Below are 10,863 nucleotides of genomic sequence, written 5' to 3' on the forward strand. Positions count from 1 at the left end.
CTGTGTCCTGTTGAATCAGCTGTATAGGCAGTTATAACTTGGAGGAGTTCTTTGTAATGCATTTCTCTTTGCAGCCAATCCTATATCCTTAATGAAGGCATCTAAAGGGGAAAGGAGAATTTGTGATGAAGTCAAAAATCTCCTCAGACTGGAAAGATACAAAAATCCTTTCTGTATAAAAACAAGTTTATAACATACTCTGTGTGTGTGGCTCATGTTTTAAAATAGAATGATTGTAAAAACTGTGTTTGCATCAGATAATCAGATAATCCACCTATTCTGAAAAGAGCTACTGTAAGATTTTTAACAGAGATACTGGTATGAGTCTTGAAGAGAAAACTCAGGCAAAAGATTGTCAGATGCAGAGAGCACTTGCATTGAAAGCAAAATCTGTGTTTTGTATCTCTTTATTTTGGATTTGACCAAAAGTTTGGATGCATGCAAAACTGAAGATTTTTTATAAGTTTATCATCTTGAGTCTTGCAGATTCTGTTCAATGAATAGTCAGATTTACACGTGCATAGAGGTAGGTCAGAATCATTTTTCTGACTTCTTTTGAATGTGTCTGGGAATCAGGGTGAGATTCTTCAAAGTACTTAAAGAAGTATTTGTTAGTAAGGAAAGTAGCAATTCCAAACAGAATGAATTATGCTCCATTTTTCTTTGTCTCCAGAAACCACTTCCTTTCCTGAAAGCATCAAAACAGCCAAAAGGCACTAGTGACCAAACAGCATAATTGCAAGTAGAACTAATTACACAAATTAATCTTCTGAGACCTATTGTAGACATGGGGAATACATATGAAGTTAAAATTTGTACTCCCAAAGTTTGGATATGTTTGAGTCTCTGGTTTTGGCATAGGCCTGTCCTACTTCCAACGAACTAGTTTGCTCATGTTTTCTTTGGATATTTTTCCCAAGTGTGCTTCTTCACTGTGACTCATGCAGGATAAAGCAGACAAGGTTGGAGTGTGTGAAAGCAAGCTTCCGGAAGAGTAACAAGTCACACTATAAAAATCCTACACATACGAAAATCCTGTTGTCTTTGCAAGCCCATAGAGACGTTCTCTGGATGGAGCAATGCCTACAACTTACAATTGTTTGGGTGGATTTTGTTGGGGTTTTTTTCTTCTTCTTCTTTTGGGATCTCATTAGACAATTTATTCTGCATTGCAGAGAAGGGTGGCTTGGAAAAGAACTGAGAGAAATACAGTCCAGTGGTTAAAAACTAAATGAATCAGGAAGGTGGGAAAACTGGAAATTTTTTAATAACCCTCTTGAAACTATTATGTTTTTTTCTTTTTTTCAACTAGTAGGGGAAATTTATGGTGGCATGCAAAATAAGCCCATAACTGAACATTTTAATGGGCAACAAAATGGAATTTCATTGGCTTTTGATGCCTTGTTTTGATTTTGTGTTATTCTAAATGGTGAATGCCATATAAATTTTTTTTTTGGTATCTTTTAATTGTTAGGTAGTGATCAGATGTTTTATCAAGAAAATATTAGTGATATTTTAAATTTTCGTTTACAACTTAAGGAGCTGCAATGCTCCAATCCTGCTATAAGCATCTCTTAAATTCACCAATGACATCTTAAAACTTGGTGTCAAATTACATTTAGGTACTGGGGTTTTGGGGAGGAAAAATGTGTATATTTTTATTAAAAGTATATTGATGTAGTGTTTGCGGCTAAGTAAAGCCTGTAAAAAACATTGGTGATTTTATCCTGTTCTACTGTACCAAATCCACCAATGACACAGCTATTAGACTACGAAGTTTTCCCTTTATTTTGAAAATACATCATGCCCTTCTCTCTCTCTCTGTGGGATAATCAGGTGTTATGGCTTCTGCATTTGTTGGTATTCCTATAATTTTGGGAGTGTCCTCCCACTTATTCGAATGCCTTCTAGCAGTACATGTCCAGTGGAAGAAGAAAACACAATTATTAGAAGTGATTCTTGAAGTCTTTGTTGCATTTTCCTTAAAGGTTGTGCCATCTGGGATTGTGGGACCAAGGAAAAAGAGCAATGAATTAAAACTTGGGGGGGAAAAAGGCAGTTTTTAGTCCCCGTGATTCTGCTGAAAAAGCTGTGAAACTCTAATGCTTCAAAATGCAGGGGGCAAAAAAATCCACAACTCAAAAAAAGCCCCGAACTACTTCTGATTTAAACCAATCTCATTATTTGAGTCTGTGTGTAACTCGTGCTTGTTAAGTGCTTCAGATTACTGTTTCTGAGGTTTCCTAGGTTGTATTCTTCAGTTGTATTTATGCTATGAATTACTTTATAGCTTGTTGGGGTTTTTGGAGGTGGGAGGTTGTGTTGTTTACATTTGTGGATTGATTGAGAACAGTTTCCCAGAGAATATTCAATATCTGAAATCTCAGCTGGGTTGATTAGCTGTGAATGCTCACATATGTTGTGTGGCTTTGTTCCAGTTCCTGGATTCAATGAGCATAACAACTGTGGCAGTCTGGATTTTGAGAAGTACTGATGGTATCTGGAAGGCATCAGTTTTCTCCATTTTGCCCATTGGCAAAGACAGAGAGAGGGATAGGTCCCATTCTGGAACAGGACATAAGGACTCTAATGACACTTCCCTCTACTTTCCCAGGTAGCTGTATACGCTCTCCCAAATACAGGCTCCTTTATGACCTTCAGCAGCAAAAGGGGTTGGTGCTGCCACTTGCTGCTTTTTTCCAAGGCTTACTCAGCTGTCAGAGATGAAGCTCCAAGACTGAATTTAAGCAGAAGCAAAGTGGGATGTAGTGGAACTAAGGAGAAATGCTGTAATGAACACAGATTTCTGCAGATAAAAATTATACTTCAAGCCCTTTAAGCACGTTATTCTTTGAACATAAAGGGCTGTGTTTGTTAATTTTCTTTCTTTGGCATGATTGGCAGCCTATCTATTGAGACAAGACAGAATAACAGCCAGGGAGAGGTTTGGTGGGTCAGAAGAGTAAGCAAGCAAATCTGTCCAGCATATGGAAATCTGAATGTTGCAGCACACAGCCTGGGCACTGGTCTCTTAACTTCTCAGAAATACAAAAATCAGTGCCATTCCTTCAGTCCAAAGGAAAAGACATTTGGCCTAAATGGGTGGGACCGAACAACAGTAATCAGACTTTTTGTCGGTGTATTTCCTTTTCTGGAGCTTACAAGCACAAGTGTTCATAAAGGGTCTAAATGGTAAGTAAGCATGTTGTAAGAGAGGGCAACCAAGAGCTTCGTATTAGAATCAGCAATGTTCGCCTTATTTCAGTGCAGAGCTAGTTGCATTTTCTTTTGTTCTTTCAACAGGTTAGTAATTACTGTTGCAGTAATTAGGCTTGATGGAGAGTATATAAGACAATAAATGGTTATTCTGTGCAGTAGTGGGGGATATTTGGTGCCAAGCTTATTATTTTCAGTCAAAGCTAATTATCTCTATTATAATACATGACTCTCTTCCTTGAATTATGAGTGGGAAACTGCTGAATAGATTTTATTTTTTTTTCAAAGTGCCCTGAACCATGGAGAGAAATGAAAATTAAAAACAATGAAAAGCTTGTTAGACAATGAGACGACTCATCTATAAAGCTATTTCTGATAGGTTTTTTTTCCCCCTTCTCTCTCATCTGCAGTTATATAAATATCAAATGCTTATCAGGAAACAAATTGTTGCATTACACGTGGTATGGGTATAAAAGTTTAGTTCAGACATCAGAGAAACCACTGTGGATTCAGTGGATGGCAGGCAGAGAGCTGCACGGCCGGTCGGGAGCGTTGGCGCTGGCTGAGGGGAGCCGTGAGGTTGCCCCTGGAGCCAGATGTGCTGCCCTCAGCCTGGCCGGCCTCCGTGAGCAAGGGATTTGCAGATGTTCCTATCAAGCGCCTTTGAAAAAGACTGGCCGCCCAGAACTGGCGTTTGTTTTGGTTGTGTTTAGGGCCTGGCCTGGAAATCTGAGCAGGGAAGCAATGTCAGAAGGGATTATACCCTCTGGGTGGCTTACCTCGAGTGAAAAGGCCGGCAGAGAGCGTGACTTTGACTGAGTTTGTCTGCTCGGCAGATGCTACCCTGTCATTGATTAATAATGCTGCTCCCCTTACATCATGGTTTCAATTTGTAGCAGTGACAAGGCTGATCACCTTTCCAGTCTTAGCCGGCTTACAGCATACCCTGGGTCTGCTTTGCCCCACACATCTGAACCATGCTGTAACTTGACTCCCTGACTGGTGAAACCCGTAGTAGAACTGCAGCTCACTGCCAGCGCCGGCGGCCGCAGCTCAGCCAGCTCCCTTGCACCCCTGCTCCCAGCCCTTCCGACCGCGTGCCCGAATTGCCTTCCCGTGGGAATTGGGGAGCGAGGCTGAGTGGGAGGAGGCGATACACAACCCCGCTTTGTCTGAATGCACTGACAGCCACCGATAGCGTGGACAGCTGGACCCAAGAGCTGGGAAGCGCTTCTGGGTTCTGCGTTCGCAAAGCAGTCATTGAAATACCCTCGTCAGGCTCTGTAGGGTGATTGATGGGGCAGTGGGAAAGGCAGCTGGTTGCTGTTGCTGTTTGCTGTTGAATGTAAATACTCTTGTGTTAAGAGGGCATGGGGCAGGGAAGTGTGTGTGTGTGTGTGTGTGTGTGTGTGTGCAGAGTGCTGCCATTTCCTGCTTTTCACACAGACTTTTCCTAATTTTAAAAATTTTGGTTTTAATTGAATTCCCTACAGAAGAGAATCAGTAAAGCTTTCCTGCAAATTTACAAGGCATCTTTCCTTAGCAATTCTGTAGCATGCTTTTGCATGTGCTACACAACAGATGTTTGAAGCTGATCGGTGTCATGTGTTGCATTTTGCGGTACTTTAATACGTGCTTTTGAGAGACAAGCAGTACAAAGAGGAACTGAGACTCTAAGATGGATATAATTTTCACAGTGCTGTCTTTGGTTACTCCAGTAAAACCACATCAAACTATCACTGTGCTGCTCATCTGCAGTCTTGGCTAAAAGCTGCTTGACACCTGTCAGAAATTTCATCCTTTACCTGCACACTAATTTTTCCAGCAGTCCCTTGCACCACACAAAAGCTCTGTTTATTGACTTCATAGATTTTCATACTTCTCATAAAACTGCAAATCAGACTTTCTCAGTTTTCTTTAGTAGTGCCATTATTAAACAGAGGTGATATCACTGGACTGCTGTTTTGATGATGTAGGTTTTAGTTATTTAAATTTATGGTGCAATACAAATTGTCTTTCTCAAATTAAACATGATCTTTTGACGTCTCTGCAGTGAACTTACGCAGAAGATTACTGTGTCTGATGTTCATCATTGCGCTACTCCAAATCTTAGTTCAGGTCAGTGATGGCATTTTGAGAGCTGCCTTTTAGGAGTGGCTAAGCTGAGCCATAGCAAAGGTACCTTCCTAATTTGCTTTCTTGGTGTCACTGAATGTCCAGTTTGATGAAAATCAAAGGTGCTTACCACCAAACTGTTTACAGATCCTGTAAGGCTGTAGCCATACATTCAATAGGAGTGGCAGAGAATTAAAAAAGAATAATGAAAGCAGATGCTATTCAAAGGTGGTGCTTCAGTTTTTTTTCATAATGTCCCTATCAATTAAGGTAGTCAGTGGGTGAGGAAGAATTCACATGTATTAGCATTCAATAATGGTTATTTATATGAAAGAGGGTTGTAAGATAGGGCCCTGGAGTGGCTAAAGGCTAATAGAGGCCGTGTAAGAGCTACTAAGAAAGCATTAGTATGTATAGTTAAGACAACACAGTCAGCTGTTCTTTAAGTTGCATCTAAATGGGGATATAAAATATTTATGTGAGATGCAGGAGAAGCGTAAGGCTCTTGACTTTCACAAGGCAAATATATCTATAGCACAAACAGATGAAAATAGAGATAGTTTTCACATAATCAAATGTGTAGCACTCAGTCCTTCATTCCTTGGCCTGAGAATCCAAAATTTAGTAGCTAACAAGTAAATATTGTAAAACATAGTATTAGCTGATTAGATCTGGCAAGAAACAAAACTCCAGACTAGGAACCTGCAGTACCAGAGAAGAAGAAAATCCATTAAATATACACAACAGTATATTATCATAATGATAATCTTGTAGAGATGTGTCTGCAAACTGTAACTCAGAAAGCCAAACTAACCCATTTATGGCTTCCGACACCTCAACAGAATACCCTTAGATGCTATTAGCCTATTTTTGTTTTATGTCTCTTTTGTGGTGGCAACTTAACTGTTTTAAAGTGTCTCTCTGTGGGAATTGATTTATTATGTATGTTTTTGTACTATAAGAAAGAGGATGATCGATTTTGTTTATGCTTATGCTGGTTGTTGTTGTTTGGCTGTGAGACAAGGTTGCTATCAACAGAAGGGATGAAGCATGAGGTAATGACTACAGCTTAAATGAGAACACTTGTCTTACCTGCTTTTTGCTTGGACAACTGATCATCAGGTATCAGGGCATAGTCAAATGCCATGTGTGTTTTCTTCCATATTTACAAACTGGCAAGCTTAATGGCATTAATGACATTTCTCAACAGTTTTCTTTGCCCTTGAAATCCAAGCTACTAGTACTGTGCTAAACTATTTAGGACCTGCTGAGAGTCAGTGGAACAGTTTATATGTCCAGTTTGCTTAAGTATTCCCTGACCTGATTCTCTTCTGCTAAGGGTGTATTTCCCTTGTTCAAGCCTTTCTCCATAGTCTCTAGGACCTGGGATTCCTGAAGGCCAGTCCTGCTATGAGATGAAGGCAGTGTTCGGTACTTTGGCCTTTTCCATATCCTGTGTCACTGGGTCCCCAGTCTTGCTGAATAATAGGCTCACATTTTCCCTAGCCTACCTTTTGTCACACATGCACTTATAGAAGCCCTTCTCGTTGTCTTTGATATCCTTCACCAGATTCAATTACATTTGGGTTTTGCTGTAACTAACTTTGTCCCTGGTACTCAGCCAATGTCTTCATATTCCTCCCAGGTTGTCTTCCACCCTCTGTATAATTCGTTTTTGTGTTTGAGTTTGTCTAGGACTTATTCTTTCATCCATGCAGGCCTCCTGACATTTTTTGAAATTGTTGGGATGGACCTCTTTTGTTCTTGGAGGAGATGATCCTGTCATATTATCCAGCTTCCTTACACCTCTCTTCCCTCCACTGTATTGTCTCGTGGGACTCTTCTGAGCAGATCTTCGAAGAGGACAAAGTCTGCTCTCCTGAAGTATCCAGTTGAGCTTGATTTTCACCCTCCTCTCTGCCCTCAGGATCCTGAACTCCCCCATCTCATGTTCTCTTCAGCCAAGGCTGACCTTAATCTTCACATTCCTGATGAATCGCTCCTTGTTGGTGGGCATGAGGTGCAGCAGAACATTTCTCCACATTGGCTCTCTAGAAACGTCCTGGGTTGCTTACTGTCCTGCTGTGTTGTCCCTCCAGCAGATATTGGGGTGGTATAAGTCCCTCAGGAGGTCCAGGCCTGCAAATGTGATGATAAAGTTGCTTAAACTGTTAGGGCAATCCAGTGATGGAATGGAAAGAACCATACTGATGATGGAGAATATTTATGTTAGTGCAGAACCGTGGAAATACGTTCTGTCTTGCAAACTGCCAGATGAAAAGGTTACTACAGATATCCCTCTCTATACTGGAGACTTATTACCCACACTAGAGGTTACTGTCCCCTCTGACCTGTGGCTCAGTGTCATGGGGACCACTTAAACCTGTTCACATCAGAAAAAAACCTGAGTGAACTAAGACTAAATATTTAAACATTTTCAGCCAACTTCACTCATTTTGCCTGAAGCACACTTGCTCCCTAGCAGGTCAGCTTGCTGTAACCTCTGGCAAGGGTGAGAGGCAGCTGGGAGGATCATCATCTTCAGCTGGCATAGCTAGGTCTGTAAAAGGACTTCTATCTTTGGCTTTTCTCCACTCTGGACATACTCTGCATATGACTAATTTGTTTTTTAAAAGAAACCCACAGAAAACTTATCCGAGGCAGACTGAGCTATGGTCTTGTCTTGGTCTGGGAGGTGAGAATCTGATGGTCTTTGCAGTTATGGGTCTAACCTGGAGTGGAATGGCCAGTCAAGAATTATACAAAGAATGAGAGAAATGCTGCTCAGAAATGAGACCTTCAGCATTTACTTATACCCTTGAACCTGCCTGAGTGTTGAGCAGTGGAATCATGAGGAAGAGACACCATTTGAAGGAGATAGAAACTAAAAAAGAGAGAGAAAATACTGAATAAACTGGAGTCTGTCAAATGCAAACATGAGAACGCAAATGCTTTGCGAAAGGGTCTTAAACTTTTGCTCTTTTCTTTGACTGACAAGAAGTGCCACCATGACCTAAAAACTTTATTTCTTGACCCATGTGGACCAGAAGTTCTAGTTTCTTCTTCTAACTTCTTGGCTAGCTGCAGTTTTCTGGGTTTTGCCTAAAGTTCTTATAAATTGTATAAATTTTAATTTAGGAAAGAGTTGGACGTCATTGGTGAGACCACATCTCAAGAAGGATTGATAAAAATAGACTCAACTACAGGAGAACTCCTTCTCATGTTAAAGCAACACCTGGTACTGCTACACCAGTGGCTGGATGGACAGGGACTTCCTGAGGAGTCTGCAAAATCTGGTGTAAAGAGCTAAACTTCTCTGGCAGAGATCCATGACAAATTGCCAGAGATGAGAAGAGAACCACCTGGGTATGTTCAAGCTCTGCCCTCCAGGCAACTGAATACAGGGCTCTCACTTCCAAAATGAACTATTGAAGAGGAAAAAAGTCCTTCAGCCTCTGACATCTGTGACAAACTAGGCACAGTCTGACATCCTAGCAGCCATACTCCCCCCTCTTTGCTCTTCTGCTTCATCTTTTGTGGATTGTGAATGCCACAGGCCTCAGAAGTTCACTTGCAGCTTCCATTGTGCTCCCACCACTGTCACCCCCTACATCTTTCAAGGCTGAATGTTGTTTCAAGGTTTCCTGAAATTCTGTATTGTAAGTCAGAGAATGGTCTGCTTTTTTTCATAATCCAACTTTTCATAAGTTTCATAAGCAACTGGGTCTTAATTCCACACTGTAAGTCAAACATGCAGAATGGTAACAGTAGGTGAGGAGGTGCCTTAGCACACCCATTAGATGCAGAAATCAGATTATTTCAGAGTTGGAAGTTGCTTTTTAATAGATTCATGTGGTAGTACTAGTGATGGACGTTGTTGCAGTTATTAAATACACATTCTATAATAATGGAAAATAAGCATAAACGGGGTCTGATGTGAACCCAAGAGCCAATGTCATTACAAGAGTGAGGAATAAAGGGAGAAGCAATGAGTATTAAGGACTTGTAATAACTCAAGCAACTGAGTTGTGCATTTCTGGATGTGTTGGAGATTTTCCACAGATATTTCCTATGGAAAGAATTTATGAATCAAAGCATAAGAGTTGTCCAGGGAAGATTGGTCCCACATGGATACTGTTGCTGTTTTAACTCATCCAAATCTTCAAAACTATTCACTATGAACAGATTGTATTCATAAGTACAGGAAGCATTTGCATTTAGCATAGCTAAATTAGCTGAAGCAGAAATGAACACACTCCACGTAATGTTTAACCAGAAAATAGAACAGTTGTATGGTCAGAGTGAGACATTTAGAGGGGGAAGATAGAGCAAGCCAAATTTTTCTCCTGGCTGGGGTTACCATAGGATTGCAGCAACATTGTTCATAGCAAAACATGGCTGGATTTTTTTGCTACTGCCAGTTATTATTTCCTACTTATGCAGAAGGGGAGCTGAAACCTCCATTTTTAACATCATGGAAAATGGCTAAGACTATTTACTCTGAAGGGACCTATCTAGTATATATTTGAGGAAGGAGATAGATCATTTATCATATTTTACTTTAAATAATACTACCTGGGTAGCATTATGTATCATCAGTACATTTCCCTTCTGTCTTTCCTCTTCAAAAACACCAAAGCAATACCATTCTTAGAACAACTTTTGACTCAAGACTGTGAGGTTACAAATCACCTCGACTCTTGTAGAAGTAAGTAGGGTTAGAAAGGTTTGTGGATACCTTTGCATTCTCAGACAGTTAGCAATTCACATCACTCAAACTTGAGATTAAAAAAAAAGGCCCTGGACTTCTCTTTTAATTATCTTTCCTGGAATAAAAATTTTGCAAGCAGCTTATCTGTATTAAAAAGGTTGTACATCTTTAAGTTTATTAGATAACACACCTACACTTGCAAGAAGATTAAGGATGGGCAGAAATACTACCAAAGTTTTATAATGCTTATGCAAATATTTTTCATCCAGAAATATCCTGAGTACTAGGATCCCTATTGCTTCCCAGCTTCATCCTGGACAGATTCAGTGAAGCACATCATATTTATGACCAAACCTTTGGAAATGCAAATATACTTCAGGTTAGAATTCTAGGAGTTAAACTAAACTTGTTTAGTTTTTTTGAATCAGTATTCCCATCATTACAAAGTTTACTGTTTGTTGTCAAGAGATGTAGAGAATTGCACTGAAAGGTTCAAAGTTGAAGTCTTCCTGGGGTAGAAGCAAATGTGGTTCTCTGATGCTGTTTAGCACTCTGGTGGGTGTGTCAGTCACTTTTTTAGTACACCATTTGTCCAACACTCAGGACTGAATATGCCACAGGTTTTTACTGGCCAGGTCATCTTGAACCGTCTGGAGCTATATGGATCTAAGCATATGCTAGTGTCACATTAGGAGGACTCAGGGGAGTATATCCCTGCCCTGGTTCCTCCCTTCCTACAATCCCTCTTGCACTGTGATTTTCATGCCCACCATGTGAGCTAGAAGAGAGTGGCAGTGCCCAGTTTCCCTTGATCTGGAAAA

This window comes from Corvus brachyrhynchos, unplaced genomic scaffold, assembly GCF_000691975.1.
Source record: "Corvus brachyrhynchos isolate BGI_N302 unplaced genomic scaffold, ASM69197v1 scaffold43, whole genome shotgun sequence".
Classification (NCBI taxonomy): Eukaryota; Metazoa; Chordata; class Aves; order Passeriformes; family Corvidae; genus Corvus; species Corvus brachyrhynchos.